The 20,091-nt window shown below is 41.1% G+C and overlaps 1 long non-coding RNA gene across 4 annotated transcripts in view; it reads left to right on the forward strand.

Moving 5' to 3' along the window:
- LOC141139794 (uncharacterized) overlaps nt 1–20,091 on the forward strand; it is a 1,361,894-nt gene that overhangs the window by 1,047,270 nt on the left and 294,533 nt on the right. The window contains exon 5 of one of the 4 annotated variants that reach the window (XR_012243807.1): nt 10,899–10,989. The exons of the other annotated variants lie outside the window; for them this stretch is intronic. This is a non-coding gene — a long non-coding RNA (uncharacterized lncRNA). The remainder of the gene's footprint in view (nt 1–10,898; nt 10,990–20,091) is intronic. 4 annotated transcript variants of the gene reach the window in all.

Raw genomic sequence — 20,091 nt, forward strand, 5'->3', positions numbered from 1 at the left:
AGAAATCCCAACCCAGTTTATTTGTTAAAAGGAATAACACTCACATTTAAAATGTATAAAAATCACATGTCCACAAGCAGCTCCGGCATTCCCAACCAGAAAGATGGCCGCCACATCCCTATGGGCGATGACATCACATGTCTCCAACTCCTCCCTGTGCGTTTCTACCACATTATTATTGCTTCTTCTAAACACCTCCTGTGGATTCCTGCTGAAATGGACTTTTAATTCAATGATTATTTTATAATTGGATGTGAGCACTGCAGCGCTGCATCTTGATTACCTTTATAAGCATATGTTGTTGTTCAGCGATGTTGTCCTAGCAGCTATACCTAGCTCAGCTGCTTTTGTTAATTTACTACTTGCGTTAGAACTTTTGGTGTTGCTGCTGGGTTTCACCTTGATCATGGATATCTTGCATTTCAGAGCTGCATACACTATCAATACTGAGGGTGTATTCAGTGAAACAACTGAATCTCAGGATGATTTAAGGGGTATGTTTCTGAGATTAATAAATGTTGTCACTTCAGAACTTCACACCAATTGGAATGTTGACTTTTTTTAAAGATATATTGCAGAGAATATAGTGACCAGAAGTTTAAGGTGGGAGGTAGCTCCCCAAAGCGATGTGTTAGACATTGCAGAGTGGTTCCAGTATTTCAACAAAGCCAGGCTTGGCCTGCTCAATTTTATGCTAAATAAGAAAAAGCAGAAATGACTAAAATTATATGAAGAGATTAGTGCCCTCTGAGAAAGAATGGGCCCATATAAGGGAAATGATGATTATAAGAAAATGTCTGAGGTCCTTAGGAAACATTTAGAAAAGGAAAAGGCTGAGCAGAAAGTTAAAAAGAGAAAAAAAATTTGAGGGACCCAGATGACTATAAAACTAATAAGGTCTTCAAGTGGCAAAATAAGGAGCGGACAGTGTGGGATAGGACTCTAGAGCACACAGAGAATAGTGTTCCCTTAGGGGAACAAATACAGGTTCGCCCCACTGTGACATCCTGGCCTTTTCCATCTAATGGTAATCTAAGGCGGAATTACCCTCAGCCCCCCTATTCACAAACTAGAGGATCCATGGGAGGGGGAGGCACCCTGCTTTCTCTAATGTTAAACCTATAGCCACTTATAATAGGTTTGACCTTTTAATTACTGGAGATGATTATAATGAGGCTGACAGATAAATTACAGAACATCAGTCAAATAGGGGTCACCAGAGGAACTATTATAGGGACTATTCTCCAGCGAGGTCTTATACTGGTGATCACTGGAAACAACAAGATTACTCTTCTCGACTGGACTACCCTGGTAGAGGTAATTTGTATAACAATAATAATATTTTCTTCTCAGAGTAGGCCCAATTTTAAATGAGTAATAGATCAAAAAGAGGCTCCAGAGGTGGAAGCGGGTCTGCTCAAAAAAGAAGGCGGGTGTAAAAGACTCTGGCCTCTTCACAACCCCTGAATATATTTGAGACGGATATGGATATTCATAAATATATCTGAAACATAAATATCATAAGATACAGTGGATATAAAAAGTCTACACACCCCTGTTAAAATGTCAGGTTTCTGTGATGTAAAAAAATGAGACAAAGATAAATCATTTCAAAACTTTTCCCACCTTTAATGTGACCTATAAACTATACAACTCAGTTGAACAACAAACTGAAATCTTTTACTAATAATCATAATAGTAATGATTAAGCACATTTCTGTTGTGTGAAACGCATCTACCTTGACCACTGCTTGTGTTTTCTGGTGGCATTTTGGATATTTTGATATTCCAATAAACTTTAATTGGAGCCCACGTGAGGTGCAGCCCTTTCTTATTTTTGACGATTTGCCACGGAGGCGAGCCCAGGTTAGCACTCAGGTGTGTGTTCCAGTGGGCGTATCCCTAAATGATTTCATGACCGTGCTGAATGCTAATGATAGAGGCATTACTCTGCAGCATGAATCCAGCAGGACTGAAATTCATTTTTTTAGACCTGCGGAACAGGATTTCTGATTGAGATATCATCACGTCCACATACTTTAACCACTTAAGGACTGAACCTCTTATTGACACTTGTTGTTTACAAGTTAAGATAATTTTTTTTTTGCTAGAAAATTACTTAGAACCCCAAACATTCTATATATATTTTTTTTCAGACACCCAGTGTGACATTGCAATACTTTATGTCACACTGTATTTGCGCAGCAGTCTTACACGCGCAATTTTTTGGGAAAAAAAAACAGACAACAAAAGACAGCAGTAAATTTAGCTTATTTTTTTATATTGTGAAAGATAATGTTATGCTGAGTAAATTGATACCCAACATCTCATGCTTCAAAATTGCACCCGCTTGTGGAATGGTGACAAAGTTTGACCCTTAAAAATCTCCATAAGCGACGTTTAAAAATGTCTACAGGTTATCAGTTTTGAGTTACAGAGGAGTACTAGAATTATTGCTCTCACTCTAACAATCGTGGCGATACCTCACATGTGTGGTTTGAACACCGTTATCATATGCGGGCGTGACATACATATGCGTTTGCTTCTGCGGGCAAGCTTGGTGGGGCGGGGTGCTTTAAATTTTTTTTTTTTCTTATTTATTTTACTTTTTATTTATTTTTTTTTAACACTGTCCTTAAAAAAAAAAATGGGTCACTTTTATTCCTATTACAAGGAATGTAAACATCCCTTGTAATAGAAAAAAGCATGACAGGACCTCTTAAATATGAGATCTGGGGCCAAAAAGACCTCAGATCTTACATTAACACTTAAATGCCCCTCCCAATCCTGATAAAAGAGATCTCGCGGTGAATTTGCCACAGAGACCACTTTTATCTTAAAGAGGACTGCTCACCATTTCTTAAAATACCGGGGTCATGGCAGCTAGCTAGTACAGTTACGGCGATTTGCAGCAAGTAGTTAAGGAGACAGGAAAGGGATATAATAGAACTGCAGATTTTTTTAGCTTTGCCTTTTACACTACTTATTCCTCCCAGCATTACGCTGTGAAAAACATTATGCGTAAACATTGGGGTGTGTTGCGTAATGACAGGGTTTTAGGCACTCTTTTGCCTGAAATTCCTCCTGTGATCTATAGAGGAGTTCCTCCCCTTAGACTGCAGGTGGCACCTAATGTAATAGTGTCCACCAAAAAAACTTCCTTTTTCCAGGATATGGGTGGTTCTTTTTCCCTTGCAGGAAATGTTCCATATGTAAAATAAATGCCCAGAGGTGCAGGAAATTAGATTCCTTTGAATCTAAGTCCGCCCACAGACAGTTTGCCATCAAGTGTGTACCTCCAAAAACATGGTGTACCTTATTCATTTTCCGTGCAGTCAAGAGAGTATATAGGTCACACTATGCGCATGCTCTAAACAAGCATAAATGAGCATGTGGAGAATATTAAAAGGGGCTACCCTAATCACAGTCTTTCTAAGCATTATGCTCTACACCACAATAGGTATCCAGAGGGGATCCTGTTTTTGGGCATAGATAGATTCACCAGCAATTGGAGAGGTAGCAATGTGGTAAGGGAGGTTTCCAAATTGGAGACCTGGTGGATTTATATGGCCAAAACCTACACTCCATTCAGTAGGAATATCGAATGGGATGTAAACGCATTTATTAACAACGGATAAAAGCTATGCATGTTGTAATGTGTAATGTATTCAAGTGCAATATTTTTTACAACTGCAAGATGGTGCTGTTTTTCCCGAAGAGGCAGTTTTTAGTTTTTTTAGCAATATTTTAATTGCTCATTTTGCATGTCCACAAATAATGTGTATATTCAACATTCATATTTATATGAGGATTTAATTTATTATTGTTTGTGGATTCATCCATGTAACATTCTGCCACTAGAGGGGTTATCACTGTTATGTGGGGCTGGTTTCTGGTTTTACTTTCAGCTTGTGGAACGCAATTGGAGACCATCTAGCTGTATAAGTCTTCCCGTATATATAGCGTGATGTTGCCAATCAAGCCACGCCCCTGACAACGTAATTTGCTGAAAAAACCTGTAGGAAGGCGTTGGAGACGTTTGACGTCATCGCTCATTATTATGCGGTTATCTTGTTGGAAACGCTGGAGCTGCTTGTGGACATGCGATTTTTATACATTTTGAATGTGAGTGTTTATTCCTTTTAACAAATAAACTGAGTTGGGATCTCTACATTATGAAAAGTGTTCCTTTTGTCTCTTTATGGTATTGATGAGTATGTGGAGGAGACGTGCAGGAGTCCTGGAGGTGGATTATTTACACAGCAGATCTACTCAGGAGTAGGGATGGGCCGAACCCCCCCGGTTCGGTTCACATCCAGAACATGTGAACAGGCAAAAAATTTGTTCGAACACCGTTAAAGTCTATGGGACGCGAACGTGACAAATCAAAAGTGCTAATTTTAAAGGCTAATATGCAAGTTATTGCCATAAAAGGTGTTTGGGGACCTGGGTCCTGCCCCAGAGGAAAAATGGCAGTTTTTTCGTGAGCAGTGATTTTAATGCTTAAAGTGAAACAATAAAAGTGAAATATTCCTTTAAATTTTGTTGGGGGTTGATCCAGACCCCTTACCACGTGATCAGCTTTCAGCCAATGACAGCTGATCATGTGATGTAAGCAGAGCCAGTTAACAGCTATTTTTCTCACCGGCGGCTGTGAGAGGGACATGGGTCCCGATCGTGGAGAGCCTCTGCAGAGGCTTCTGTGCCCACCAGCATCACCTGCCAGTAGGGATGGGCTTTATGTTCGGGTCAAACATGAGTTCCACTCGAACATTGGCTGTTCGCCCGTTCGCCGAATAATGAACAATTTGGGGTGTTCGCGGCAAATTCCAAAGCCGCGGATCACCCTTTGAAAGGCTATGGGAGAAATCAAAGTGCTCATTTTAAAGGCTTATATGCAAGTTATTGTCATAAAAAGTGTTTGGGGACCCGGGTCCTGCCCCACGGGACATGTATCAATGCAAAAAATTGTTTTAAAAACAGACTTTTTTTGGGAGCAGTGATTTTAATAATGCTTAAAGTGAAAGAATAAAAGTGTAATATTCCTTTAAATTTTGTACCTGGGGGGTGTCTATAGTATGCCTGTAAAGTAGCGCATGTTTCCCGTGTTTATAACAGTCCGAGCAAAATGACATTTCTAAAAGAAAGAAAAGTAATTTAAAAGTGCTAGTGCCGGCTATTAATGAATTGTCACTCCCGACAATACGCATAAAAGTAATTGAAAGTCATTTAAAAATAAAAAAAATGCGTGGGGGTCTCCCAAAATTCCATTACCAAGCCCTTCAGAATGACGCGTGACTCGGATGACAGTTCCTAAATAACCGAGGGTGGGGCCACCCATGATGTGGATGGCTGACCCCGCCCCCTTTGACGCAAGGGGAAATGCCAGGGTTACCCAGTGACATGTACAGGTGACCCCGCCCCCCTCTGACGCAAGGGGAAATGCCGGGGTTACCCAGTGACATGTACAGGTGACCCCGCCCCCTCTGACGCAACAGGGGTTTCTCGTGATGCGTCAGAGGGGGCGGGTCACCCATACATGTCACTGGGTAACCCCGGCGCTTCCCCTTGCATCAGGGGGGCGGGGTCACCTGTCCACGTCACAGGTAGCCCCTCCCTCGGTTATTTAAGAACTGTCATCTGAGTCACGCGTCATTCTGAAAGGGGACTCCTATATTAAGAGTACAATGTACCCCATTACCATTTCACACGGGGGGGCCGGGATCTGGGAGTCCCCTTTGTTAAAGGGGGCTTCCAGATTCCGATAAGCCCCCCGCCGCAAACCCCCACAACCACCGGGCAAGGGTTGTGGGGATGAGGCCCTTCTCCCCATTGGGCTACCCCAAAGCACCCTCCCAATGTTGAGGGCATGTGGCCTGGTACAAAGGGGGGGTGCTCTCTCGTCCCCCCTCTTTTCCTGCGGCCTGCCAGGTTGTGTGCTCGGATAAGGGTCTGGAGTGGATTTTTGGGGGAATCCCACGCCATTTTTTTTTAAACTTTGGCGCGGAGTTCCCCTTAAAATCCATACCAGACCCTCAGGTCTGGTATAGATTTTTGGGGGGAACCCCACGCCATTTTTTTTTAAATTTTGTCACGGAGTTCCGCTTAATATCCATACCAGACCTGAAGGGCCTGGTAATGGATTATTTCACTTTTATTGTTTCACTTTAAACATTATTAAAATCACTGCTCCCGAAAAAACAGGTGTTTTCAAAACTTTTTTTGCATTGATACATTGATACATGTCCCCTGGGGCAGGACCCAGGTCCCCAAACACTTTTTATGACAATAACTTGCATATTAGCCTTTAAAATTACCACTTTTGATTTCTCCCATAGACTTTTAAAGGGTGTTCTGTGGCTTTCGAATTTGCTGTGAACACCCCAAATTTTTCGCTATTCGGCGAATGGGCGAACAGCCAATGTTCGAGTCGAACTCATGTTCGACTCGAACAGACAGCCCATCCCTACTCAGGAGTGCTATTTACTGCGCATTTGACCTTTGTTATGAGGGTCTATAGTGGATGGTAAGAGGCAGTGTGATCTGGTGCTGGTGGTGGTCACTTCGTCCCATTTGGAGCATCTAGCTCTACCACATTATTATTGCTTCTTCTAAACACCTCCAGTGGATTTCTGCTGAAATGGACTTTTAATTCAATTATTTTTTTATAATTGGATGTGAGCACTTATGATGTTAAGCGCAACACCTTGATTACCATGATATACATGTATGTGGCTTGTGTGAGACTTTGTAGAGCACAAACAATCACATTGGTCAAAGTCAAAGTCGCACTCATCCAAAGTTGCATCAAAGTTGCATCAAGTCGCACTGTAAAGTCACAATGGAAATTGCATGATTTTAAATCATACAAGTGTGAATAGACTCTTAAGGCTGAGGCTACGGTCCCATGAAAAGACAGCAAACTGTCTTAGAAGCTAGCCTGGTGGTTACCACAGAGCCTGTACCCTACTCCACCAGCACAGCCTGACATGTCACCTCCTTCCCATTTACACTATGAGACCTTTGCTTGACACAAGAAATCATCTCTTCACATGTTCCTGCACCTCTTCCTCTCTACACCTCTCACTCTCTTTACTTCTCTTCTGTGACACTTCTAGCTAGTTACATGGGATACCCCAGGCTTTGATTTTGGTCCCTGTATGTGGGGCAACGGTCACTAGGGAGGGGGCCAAGCACACAAATCCCCCTCACTACCTGAGCCCTCCATCACCCATGCCATGTCACTACAACTCCTGCTGACTGACTGCTTAAACACCTGACATTACTCTGGTTGCCCCTAGCAATGACAACATAGCCTCTTCTCTTTCCACTGCAGGTTAGACCCTTGTAATGTGTTCACACTGATTTCTCTTCATCCCCCTTCTAAGCCCCCTGCAGGGATCGAAGAGAGGATCTGAAACATGTTACATGTTCCAACCTAAAAATGGGTGGAACACGTAACATGTTCCCGAAGGTGAACTCATCCTTTAATTTAACAGATAACAGTGCTCAGCAATATCTCCCGTACACATTCCTGTGGAAAGTCTTCTAAGTGCCCTTTTAGTGTGTCCTTGGTGCTCTTTTGTGTCCCATGAGGTGGTCATACCTTAAACAGGTGAGCAAGTCCATTTAGCAGCAAGTCAATATCCCTTGGAACCCCAACTGGGTTCCCACAAGGGGTGGAGATAGTAACAAAGTGGTGACTACATCAGAGAGCAAAGACCAGCAATAGAGTTCCCCTTTTTATATACTTTGTTTAGCAGAGCAGAGGGCAATGTTCTTCAGAAAAGCCCAGGAAAACCTAGCTAGCGGTGTTAACCCTTGCCAACCAAACAGAGCCACACCTGCTGTGCAACAATAACTAAACAGTGCAGCTCAAGCAGTAGAAAATACACCTAACCTAGAAAATAATGAGCACAACCAACACTGTAATACCTCAGTAAGCACCTACTTACATGCAGACTTTCCATAAGGCTAACTAAGCTGATCATAGCAGTCATTGAGGAGAGGTGCTTCTTTTTTTTTTGCTTTACAAAAAAAGCAAAATGTAAAATACACCACAGACAAGTAAAATTTGAAAGCCAGCTAAACATTATGTATATATATATATATATATATATATATATATATATATATATATATATATATATAATACAACAATCATTTCATTTATACGTTTATTTTATACACAGATTAATAAAGCTGGCATTGCTCATTTTAAGAAGTGGGTCTGTGCACTGTATTTTCATTTATTATTTGCAGTCCTTCACAGGACAGTTAATCAAATCTATTCTTTCACAGGTTACTGCTATTTAAACCATGGGCAGCCTGCCCAGTGATATGTATTTGTGTCTAGGCGACCCCTGCTTCATTTTCCCTATTGCCACTGATCTCTCCTGTCATTATTACAATACACTTGTTAAATCACCATTCAGCAATAGACAATGGGGCTATGTATCAATAACAGGTTCAGAGCACCACACATGATGGCAAATGAGTCATGAACTTAGAGTCAGCATATTAATCTGATTAGGTAATGTGGTTAGTGGAAATTTTCTATAGCACAGTCAAGTTTTTTATAGAACGTAATTTGTCATCTGCTTGTATAGTTAGCAAAAATTAGCAGCTTTTCCATATCCTAAATAAAATAGAATAGGGGACATTCATTAATTCTGTCCCACGGCAAGGTAATGCTGAACAGGAGCAGTAAAACAGATTGGGATATAGATTTACTACAAAGTTACATCTTAAGTCATACATTCCTCCCTCAGCTGTTCTAAAATAGCACTTCAGCAGAATAAATTCTTACCTGACACTGATCATTGCTTAAGTGTGAACTTAATTGTGTCACGAATTTGCTTGATAAATGTGCCCATGTGTGTTTTTAACAATGGGCCTCACAGATAATACTAGAATCTGTAAAAAAATTTACTTTAAAGTGTTACTAAACCCACAACAGTAAAATCAGTCTGTATATGCTGTAAAGCATGCTTGTTATACTCAATGTGGAACCTAAGGGGTTAATCCTCTGTATTGTGTAAAAAGGTTGTTTGATCCTGTCTTCTCTGATCTCCCTCTTCTTTCACTGTCCCCAATCCATCTGCTGATAGAAGAGAGCCCTCGGAGGCACTCTGCACATGCTCAGTTTGGTGTGTATTGCTAGAGAGGTTTTTTTTTTTGAGAGGGTGTATGTAATCAGCAGAGGGCCAATCAACACTGTCCAGACAGAGGGCCGGGGGTCGTGCAGCCTTATAGGACAGTCAGAGCAAAATGAAAACTCCTCCTACAAGTTTTAACCAGACACTGATAGAAGTTACAAGACTGCTATATACTGCTGCTGATAAGAAAAGGTATTTAGCTGTTTATATTTACTGAAATAATTGCATTTCCATGTTCTGTGTACTGTGGGAGACCAGATATAGTGAATGCAGGGTCCTGGGTTTAGTAATACTTTAAGGTGTCTCTCACAAATCTACCCTCATACAGAGGATGAATTTGTCCATGAGTGTATACTGATCCAGGGTGCCTCATTAGTTGGTTATAGTACTTCAAACTACCTTTTTATGGGACAGGGATTTTATTTTTTGTGCACACGCCCTCTCTAATCTAACAGGAACTGCAAAACTCAAACAATGCTTGGTTTACATAGCACTTACAAAGTGCGTTTGCAAGCTTTCTGAGTCAGGAAGGAAGGGCCCTTTATCCAGAAGTTTAGCCCATACTGCTACTAGGAGAAAGATTTGTAACAAAAGAAAATGTATAACTGCTCATTGAAATTCATAAAGAGTGTTGCGGAAACTTTTTAGAAATCTGTCTTGTAGTAGTGTGACAAATGGTAGAACTTATGACAGATTCATTTACGTGTCGATAAGGTGTGTATGATTTTACTCTGACAGAACTGTCAAAAGCATCTCTTCTGCAAAGTGGTGGAGTTTTACAGGCAAAGAGAAGTATTTGGAGATGTAGGGAGAATAATTGAAAAGTATCAAATATCAGTTTCAGAGGAACCTAAAGACATATTACATAGGTAATAGTTGGTAAGGCCGAAAAAAATATATTGGCCCATCTAGTTTAACTTGAGTGTGTGTGTGTGTCTACTGTTTTCCATATCCCTGTACATTGTATTCACTTAGAAAGACATCTAAATGTTTTTTGAATATATCTACATTCTCCCCTGACACCACCAACTGTTGAAGGGAATTCCACATCCGCACTCTCCTAACAGTAAAAAAAACCCTTACACAGTTTAAGATTAAGCTGCTTTTCATCCAAATTCATTGAGTGGCTGCGTGTCTTTTTTAGAGGCCTAAAATTAAACAGATTCCTCCCAATGCTAGTCACCATTCAAACATATGTATATTGTAATTCTATCCCCTCATAAGCATCTCTCTTTCAGGGAGAACACATTTAATGTTTGTAGCTATTCCTCAAAAAGAGGTCCTTCAGCCCCCTAAAAGCTTTCTCTAGTTCAAGCAAATCCTCCCTTCCCTATTCCTTACCAATTCTTAGATGTTATGGCTGTATTAGTTTCCTTTTTTAGGCTTTTTTTTCTTCTATTTTCATCTGGTAATCCAGTCAGCAAGTTTGATGTTTTTCACAGCACATATGCTACAGCAGAATGTATCAGTTTACTAGGATGAGACAAGCCACTTAGCACAGGCAGGGCTGATTAAAATGATCAGCTTTTATATATTCATGCAAAACCTTTATCCCAAAAGGAAAAAAAAAAACAGTTTGCTGTAACTGCTTATAAAGCGTGAGCTGGAGTTTGGCTTCAACTTGTTAGTGGTTCTGAATCTGCTAATACATTTAACACTCCCCCCTCTCCATACGGACAATGCTACTGTCTGCAGTGCTTCCTCTACTTATTACTCCAAAATTGTGTCTTACTAATACAGGAGGTGTGTTACTGGCCAGGTCAGCAGGTGAAAACAGAGGGGAAAAGGCCAATGTATAGGAAACTGATGTAGCCACCACATTTAATGATTGGTAAGCTGCAATATATTACATTTTTGGCTTTGCGTTTAATATCATTTTAGGTTTTTCTCTGTTACCCACAAGGTTCCATTCAATAAACTGTTGTTAACATTACTTGTGTTCTATTATATTTGATGCCCAGTGGAATGAACTGATGAATGTTGTTGTTTAATATGTCATTAAAACACTCCCACTTTTCTTCAATGTTCTTTGTTGCAAGAAATTGATCCTATTTAGTATCATGCAGTAACCCCTTGATTGCCCCCTAGTAAAGTTGGTTGTTTTAAAATTTAGTTTCCTATAATTTATGGTAAATGTAATTACTCTGTGATCACTGTTACCTAAATTATCTCTTACTTCCACATTTGCAATCAGCACTGTTTTGTTTGTAAACAGTAGGTCCAGCAGAGCATTATCACTATTCCACCATCTGACTCATGCAACTGTTCTTACATTCAAGAAATGACAATCCTTTTGAGCAGTTCCGTCTGCCCAATTAATATCATACGAGGTTGAAGTCCCCCATGATTATAGCATTGCCCTACCTCCCTACCATCTCTTACTGTGAAAGTAGATGGATCACTTCCCCCTTGTTAATCACTTCCCAACTGACGTATGTATTTATACTTATGAGCCCCAAATGAAATTCATGCTAATGTCAAATTATTATTATTGTGCTCTGTATTAAAAAGGAGACAGCTGCGCACATAAATATATGTAAACGCCTATGTAAAGCACTGCCTCTTTACCACTTTCCGAACAGCTCACGCAGATATATTGCAGCAGGTTGGCAGCCCTGCACGAATCGCCGTACCTGTACGGTGGCTCGCACAGGTGCAGTTACAGTCGGGCATGGCCTTGCTCCGGCTGCATGCTGTGGGAGCGTGCCCGTGGGTCAGGTGGTCATAAAGTATATAGATCAGCACCGCAGATAGTATATAGATCAGCATTACAGATAGTATATAGATCAGCACCACAGATAGTATATACTGTAGATCAGCACCACAGATAGGGTATATAGATCAGCACCACAGATAGTATATAGATCAGCATCACATATAGTATATAGATCAGCATCACATATAGTATATAGATCAGCATCACATATAGTCACATATAGTATATATATCAGCACCACAGATAGTATATGGCTCAGCACCACAGATAGTATATAGATCAGTATTACAGATAGTATATAGATCAGCACAACAGATAGTATATAGAACAGCACCAGAGATAGTATATAGATCAGCACCACAGATAGTATATAGCTCATCACCACAAAAAGTATATAGATCAGCACCACAGATAGTATATAGCTCATCACCACAAAAAGTATATAGATCAGCACCACAGATAGGGTATATGGATCAGCACCACAGATAGTATATAGATCAGCACCACACACAGTATATAGATCAGCACCACAAATGGTATATGGATCAGCACCCCAAATAGTATATAGATCAACACCACGGATAGTATATAGATCAGTATTACAGATAGTATATAGATCAGCACCACAGATAGTATATAGATCAGCACCACAGATAGTATATAGATCAGCACCACAGATAATATATAGATCAGCATTACAGATAATATTTAGATCATCACCACAGATAGTATATAGATGAGCACCACAGATAGTATATAGCACCCCCCCCTGCGCGCAGGTGGCTCGCCGCTGTCAGCATCCCCCTGGCTCGCGGCACACTCACAGCAAACCCTCCAACTCCCCACCCACCCACGCGTGGCTAACAGGAGGCCTGGTGACTTACCACTACAATGGAATAATCTTCTGTAAATAGGCCCCGCTCGGGCCGTGCGATCCATCCACTAAGCGGATGTCACTTCCGGCTTCTCACTGGCACAGAGCAACCGGAAGTGACTACGTGGGAAAGTACCGCCCATGTCCTACGGCACCACAGATAGTATATAGATCAGCACCACAGATAGTCAAAAAATATTGCGAAAGTGAATGAATGTGAGTGTTGCAGGGCATAGCATTGCACCACAATGCAGCACAAAACCCGGCAAATTAAGCATCTCGCCTGCAATCACACTATTGCATTGACGTCACGCTTCCCATAGTGCACTGTTTCTGGTGCCCGAACAGAGTGCACTTTACTACTTCAATACCAGGCACTTTTGTTCCTTCCTGCCCAAGCCAATTTTCAGCTTTCAACACTGTCACTGTTTAAATGACAATTGCGTGGTCATGCTACGCTGTACCCAAACTACGTTTTTATCATTTTGTTCCCACAAATAGAGCTTTCTTTTGGTGGTATTTGATCACCTCTGCGGTTTTTATTTTTTGCTAAACAAATAAAAAAAGACCGAAAATTAAAAAAAAAAAATTGTTTTTCTTTGTTTGTTATAAAATTTTGTAAATAAGTAAGTTTTCTCCTTCACTGATGGGTAGTGATAAGCTGCACTGATGAGCACTGATAAGGCGGCACCGATGAGGTGGCACCAATGAGATGGCACTGATGAGGTAGCACTGATGGGCACTGACGATGGACACTGATAGGCGGCACTGATGGGCAATGATAGGCGGCACCGATAGGTGGCACTGATATGCAGCACTTCGGTACTGGTGGGCACTAAAAAGCTGCACTGATGGGCACTGATTGCTGGCACTGATGGCTGGCACTGATGGCTGGCACTGATAGGCATAACTGATGGCACTGGCAGGCATTGGCATATCCCTGGTGGTCTAGGGTGGCATACCTGGTGGGCGTCCTTTAATGCCATCCCTGGTGGTCCTGGCGGCATCCCTGGTGGTCCATTGTGGGCATCCGCGGGGGGGCTGCGCTGATAAACAATCAAAGTTGGAGAGTGCAAAATCTGGTTCGGCTCTGTGTAGAAAACAATCAGCTTCCAGATTTTTTGTCAAAGCTTAAGCCTCGGTTCACACCAGAGGCGGCACGACTTGCAGGTCGCCTCACCGAGGCGAACTGCACACGACTGCCGGGGCGACTTGCAAAACGACTTCTGTATAGAAGTCTATGCAAGTCGCCCCAAGTCGCCCCAAGTTGCCCCCAAAGTCGTACAGGAACCTTTTTCTAAGTCGGAGCGACTTGCGTCGCTCCGATTAGAACGGTTCCATTGTACTGAACGTCGTCCCAGTGTGAACCGAGGCTGACTGAACAAGCTGAAGTTAGAAGCCGATTGGCTACCAGATTTTGCACTCTTCGGTTTTAGTAAATCAACTCCTATATGTTGATTTCTAAATGCTTGATCTTTTACTGTGTTTGTACCATGGAATAATGGGTTGTTCGATTGTTCCCAGAAATTCAAGGTTAGATGTTCAAGGTGGTTGGGAAACAAAGGTAGGAAATGTATTTAAAGTGTTACTAAACCCAGGACCCCAAATTCACTATATCTGGTCTCCCACAGTACACAGAACATGGGAATGCGATTATCAACAGTTAAAGCAGTCTTGTGACTTTAATAGGTGTCCAGTTAAAGCTTGTAGGAGGAGTTTTCATTCTCCCACGATTGTCCTATGAGAATGCAGGACCCCTGACCCTCTGTCTGGACAGTGCTAATTGGCCCTGTGGTGATCACATGCACCCTTCCAAGAAAAAAAAAACTCTCTAGAAATACACACTAAACTGAGCATGTGCAGCCTGTCCTCGGGCTCTCTAAAGATCAGGAAATATATTGGAGTCAGTAGAAGAAGGGGATGATCAGAGGAGACAGGATCAAGCAGCCTTTTTACTCAATACAGATGATTAACCCCTTAGGTTCTACAGTGAGTATAACAAGCATGCTTTACTGCACATACAGACTGAATTTACTGTTGTGGGTTAGTAACATTTTAATTGTGTTTGAGAAAATACTTTTTGAATTTTGCTCTGTTGTATTTTGAACTGTAACTTATCTACTTTAGGTTACATAATTACATAAAAAAATAAAAAATAAAAATAAATAAAAGCTAAAGCTGTTTCTATAGACATTTTTCCTGTATTAATTTGCACCTGTTTTATAGCGCGATTCTAGAGTTCTGCTAAGGAAGAAGGGAAACATGCATGTAGCATTGTTTGTAAGTAGTGATGGGCCGAACATCCCCCGGTTCGGTTCGCTCCAGAACACCTCGAACAGGCAAAAAGCTCTAGTGAACAAGCATCTCTATAAAGTCTATGGGACACGAACATAAAAGATTAAAAGTCCTAATTTTAAAGGCTTATGTGCAAGTTATTGCCATAAAAAGTGTATGGTGACCTGGGTACTGCCCTAGGGGACATCAATGCAAAAAAAAGTTTTAAAACAATCGTTTTTAAAGGAGTAGTGATTTTAATGATGCTTAAAGTGAAACAATAAAAATGTAATATTCCTTTAAATATTGTACCTGGGGGGGGTGTCCCCTTAGTCTGCCTGTAAAGAGGCGCATCTGTGCAATATCTAGAACATGTCGCAGCAATAACAACATTTGTAAAGGAAAAAATGTAATCTAAACTTGCTCATGGCTGTAATGTATTTGCTCCCGGCAATATATCCCCACCCCAACTCCATACCAGACCCTTATTCGAGCATGCATCCTAGCAGGTCATGAAAAGGGTGGGACAAGCGAATCCCCCTCCTGAACTGTACCAGGCCACATGCCCTCAACATGGGGGGGTGGGTGCTTTGGGGCAGGGAGGCTCTGCGCCCCCCCACCCCAAAGCACCTGGCAAGTTGTCGGGGTCTGCGGGCAGGGGACTTATTGGAATCTGAAAGCCCTCTTTAACAAGGGGGCTCCTAGATTCCCCCATGTGAATGGGTAGGGGTACATTGTACCCCTACCCATTCACCAAAAAAGTGTCAAAAAGTAAAAACCACAAAAGACAGTTTTTGACATCCTTTATTAAAAAAGAAAAAAAAAGTGTCCCGCTATGTAAATCCACCGTCAATCGCCACCCAACAGACCCGAAAAATAGCAAAAATGCAATAGGCTCCGCCTCCATGGGAGGCCTCCCGCCAACTGCTTCCTCTTCGCTTTGACAGCTCTTATATATAGGCAAGGGCGGGGCCACCCGGCGATGTAACTGGGTGACCCCACCCCCTTCTGACGTCATGTGATGTCACATGATGTCAGAAGGGGGCGGGGTCATCTGGTTACTGTCGACAAGACACTTTTTTTTTTTCTTTTTTAATAAAGGACTTGTCAAAAGCTGTCTCTTGTGGTTTTTACTTTTTTACACTTTTTTGGTGAATGGGTAGGGGTACAATGTACCTGATACCCATTCACATAGGCTATCACATTGTTAAAGGGGGCTACCAGATTCCGATAAGCCCCCCGCCCGCAGACCCCAACAACCACCGGCCAGGGTTGTCGGGAAGAGGCCCTTGTCCCCGTTAACATGGGGACAAAGCACCCTCCCCATGTTGAGGGCAAGCGGCCTGGTATGGTTCAGGAGGTGCCTTTCCTGGCCTGGATAAGGGCCTGCTATGGATATTTGGGGGGACCCCACACCGTTTTTTTTCTTAATTCTGTCATAGAGTTCCCCTTAACCACTTCAATACAGTGTATTATGTACGCTGCACTGCGTTATATACACTACACTGACTGCATTATATACTCTGCACTGTATTATATATACTACACTGACTGTACTATATACTCTGCACTTTGGCCAATCATGGCTCTCACAGCACATCGCGCCATGATTGGCCAAAGCATACAGGTCAGGTGAATGCTTTGGCTAATCAGCAGCCTTAAATGCACTGCGATGGGGCACTCCGGGGCAGGCGAACGTGCCACGAGCACCCCATGTGTTCATTTATTCTACGAACAAACGAACAGCTAATGTTCGAGCCAAACTTTCGTTCAATTTGAACATCAAGCCCATTACTATTTGTGAGGTTTCTGTTTGTTTTACCAAATATACCAGTGTGTATAAGGCCTCATGCACACTGGACATTTTTGCTAGATGCTTTTCCTCCTGGCAGTCGTGTTTCGCCATTAAAAAAAGCTTGGCGCTTGTAAACACGTGTAACACATTTAGGCACACGAGTCTCTTGGGCGATAGTTAATTTAATTGGCCAGAATAATAATTTGTTCTGGCCATTGAAATGAATGAACGAACGCTCAGCGTTTTTACACGCATCAAGCATTTTTCTGCCAAAATGCCGCTGCTCCTGGAAGCGCTGCCAGTGGGGTTTTTTCGCTTCCTCTAAACACATGTGCATGGACACATGAGCTAACATTTAGAGGCAGAAAAAAAAATGTCAGATGCGCCTAAAAGCAGTCAAAAACACCCTGTGTGCATGAGGCCTACACACAAAAAAAAGAGTTAAAGTGTGCATTTCTGAATTTCTTTTTAATAAGTAACAGAAATACAGAATATTAATATAATGAGCATAAATGTAAGGATTGGTTTCATGCTGCATTTTAACCCCAGACTTTACAGGCTTTCTATTGAAATTTACATGCACCACTGGCTGTTTGCTCTGAATGCACGATTCTGCCCTCAGTCTGTTCCATTAATATGTAGCTGTGCACTTGAAGACGAAGTTTCATTTTCAATAGAAGAAGAGCAAGATGGAAACTTAAGCAGAACAGGGATAATAAATAATGACAACAGATGTTTGTAAACCTTGTGCTCCCATGTTCAGTGTTTTCATGAGTTGTCTTGTCTTGATGTGCTGACAGCCTCCCTTCACCTGGGACGAGTGATATCTTATCAAAGCCTAAACAGCTCCCCTTCACAACAGGCAGATAATAGTGCCTTTCAATTTATTATAGTGGAAGCCTAAGAGAACCATGGGAACGACTGGTCAGGTGACAGCATGATAGACAGCTTGACAGCACTTAAAGCATCATGGGAAATGGCTGTCAGCTGATTTCTTGAACAGCCAGGGAGATAACCTTCAGCGTGACAGGAGAAACAAAAATCGGAATATTTGTGTAGAGGTTTATAGCTTATTCACTGCTCTCACAAATTATCCCGTGCCCAATAAAGGCTCTTTTGGAATACTGATCTGAATACTGTAAACAGGACATCATTTAAATTGTTTTCTAAGCATTAGAAGGCAATTAATTTCACTTGATTCTGGAAATTTAGTGTTTTTTCTCAGTATTATGAAACTATTTACTCTTAAAGTTATTTTCCAGAGAAAACAATATTTTTATTAACTTTAAGATGTTGTTTTTGTTTGCATTTTTTTACACTTAAGGTAACATTTTATAGTATATGGTATATGAATATGACATATATCAAATATGCTCTGCAGGTAAATCTTCCTAGTGCATTTGTTTTAAATTGATGATTGATTCACCTACAGTGAATTTGTGTTGAATGTCACATCCGTTGTTTTATAAAATAATCCCCTTAGTTTGCACTCTAAGAAAAGAACAAAAAATAAGATCAAAATATTCAGCTCTTACTGTCTAACTGTCCCACAGGTAGCCACTTGAGATTGTTGAGGGCTGTAGGAAAAGAGCAACAAATAAGATCAATATTCTGATTTTCCTATTCTAACTTTTCTACAGATGTCAACTTGATGTTGTTGAGGACTTTACCACATAAAGTTGCAAAGTATACAAGGAAAAGAATAGTGGTATTTCCTCATTACCAGTCATTTTGTTGTCAACTTACTTAGATAACTTAGATAATTGTAGTTCTGGCCTCTGCCCACTAACTTCTAGAAGTTTCTCCAAACTTTCAGATCCAGGGGGGCACCAAAGGTCTGCCTCTGTAAAGCCATCCAGCCTGACCTGCTGTAACCCTGACCCAATTTCTGACTCACAAACTAACCATGAGTCATACCTAAATTTGCTTACCTAATCTAATAGGAGGGTGCTACATATTTATGGGACATATTTTTGGCATTTTACCAAGGCATCCCTAAAGAACCTTGAAGGCACCCCAGGGTGGCTGGGCACCCTGGTTGAAAAAGGCTGTTCTATAGAAAGTTTGAAAGAGCACCAGTGGTGTTGCTATACCCTGGCCCCCCGGGCATGTGCCCTGGGTTCTTTATTGAGTGCCCAGGTGTTGTTTGCAGTTGTTGCTCTCATTCTATATATGACATTCATCTTAGTAAACTAAACCTATAATCACCCAGGCAAATCTCTGCAAAACCAGTTATTGGGCCCCCATAGAGATAAGTATGCCTTGTATATGTAGTCTGCCAAGCATTAAGAAAAATTTGTGACATTTCACACCATATGGTGGGACTGTGATTAAAAAAAGAATCCTGTTTGCTTTGGTCAATGTGAATAGACGTGTGCAACAAATAAGCGTAACCATCATGAACACGTTCATCATTGGCATGTAAGCTTTAGGGTGAAGATTTATGGCTATTGACATGATCAACAATAAATGTCATGGTCATGAATAGGTCTAAAACAGCAAACGATGATAACTTTTAGCCATGTGTGCCTTTCTAATTTCCTCTAACTGTAGCAGTAAAAAATAATAAAATGAGGAAACTTGTGACAGCATGTAGGATGTATATGCAGCAGTAGTGTCATAGAAAAGTCTCTGTATATGTTCAAGTCATTACACGGTAATTTACAGTTCAATAAGTCATTACAATATAAACACACACACATGCTCCACTCAGTGTGTTATATGATAACACTATGGTTTTATGTATACCATAAATTCTCAAACTTATCTTCAGGTGTCACCAGCATTACTTATGTTTTGATATCCTCTCAGGACCACAGGTGGGACTCTAGCACACGAGTGCCCAAAACCCTACTTTTTAAGTGTCCAAGTGTTTTATTTATTTATTATTTTTGATTGACCTAAATGCAGCCCATTGCTTTCAATGGGCCTGTACACACAGGCACATAAACATCAGTAAACTTGTAAAGTTTAGTAAAAAAAAAATAAGAATACAAAAATCTATGTTAATGATCAATATTTTATATGCATATGTGTGTACACCGCCCCCTGAATAGTAGATTATAGTATATACAGTGCCATGAAAAAGTATTCATACCCCTTGAAATTTTGCACATTTTGTTATGGTACAACCAAAAACGTAAATGTATTTTATTGGGATTTTATGTGATATACCAAAACAAAGTGGCACATAATTGTGAAGTGGAAGGAAAATGATAAATGGTTTTCCAATTTTTTACAAATAAATATGTGAAAAGTGTGGCGTGCATTTGTA

The sequence above is a fragment of the Aquarana catesbeiana genome, linkage group LG04 (genome assembly GCF_042186555.1).
Source record: "Aquarana catesbeiana isolate 2022-GZ linkage group LG04, ASM4218655v1, whole genome shotgun sequence".
NCBI lineage: Eukaryota > Metazoa > Chordata > Amphibia > Anura > Ranidae > Aquarana > Aquarana catesbeiana.